Raw genomic sequence first — 866 nt, forward strand, 5'->3', positions numbered from 1 at the left:
TATGGATGGTTACGATACCCAGGATTGTAGGTGTTGGAGTATGGGCTATTCTGCCTTAAGCTTGAAAGGCATTAACTTGCTCCACGGAACTCCTGCAATCTTGTTCCCAATGACCTATAATTCCACAATTTTCACAGAAAGCCTCATTAGTATTATTATTAATTGCATAAACATTAGCTACATTAGCAGTGCTAAGATTATCTAATTTTTGGCAGATAGAGGTCAATTAAGCTTGCAAAAAGGATACAGAGTCAACACTATGCTTCTCCTTGTTAGCAAATCCTCTAGGATTCCTATATTGGGAATTATGTATCGCCATATCTTCAATAACCTGACCTGCATCATCAACATTAAGATTCATAAATCTCCCACTAGCTGCAGAATCTAAAATTATTCTAGATGAATTTCCAATGCCATTGTAAAAGGCTTGGATTAACTGCCATTGTGCTAAATTATGATGGGGGCATTCTCTTTGTAAGTCCTTGAACCTCTCCCAAGCCTCATATAAAGTTTCATCGGCTTCTTGGGCAAAGTTCTGAATTGCACTCCTTAGTACGGTTGTTCTCTCTGCAAGATAATACTTTTTATAAAAATTCAAAACAAGAGTTTCCCAGTCAGTTATACCAAGTGCAGTTCTATTTAAACCATTAAACCACAATTTAGCTTTTCCAGTTAAAGAGAAAGGAAAGAGAATCTCCCTGATTTGGTCTTGTGTGACCCCGGCTTGCCTGATGGTATTACAATATTGATAATGATCTGCAATGTGAAGATTTGGGTCTTCACCCTTGGCTCCACTAAATTGCTTCCTCTCTATCATCGTTATAAATTGGGGTTTAATCTCAAATTGTACCCCATCAAGAACCGGA

The 866-nt window shown here is 37.8% G+C and overlaps 1 non-coding gene across 1 annotated transcript; it reads left to right on the forward strand.

The window, feature by feature from the left end:
* Positions 1–449: 449 nt before the first annotated feature.
* On the forward strand, positions 450–556 carry LOC145641405 (small nucleolar RNA R71). The gene has a single exon (XR_014115434.1). It is a non-coding gene; the product is annotated as a small nucleolar RNA R71 (small nucleolar RNA).
* The last annotated feature ends 310 nt before the right edge of the window (positions 557–866 follow it).

The sequence above is a fragment of the Chenopodium album genome, chromosome 7 (assembly GCF_948465745.1).
Source record: "Chenopodium album chromosome 7, dcCheAlbu1.1, whole genome shotgun sequence".
Classification (NCBI taxonomy): domain Eukaryota; kingdom Viridiplantae; phylum Streptophyta; class Magnoliopsida; order Caryophyllales; family Amaranthaceae; genus Chenopodium; species Chenopodium album.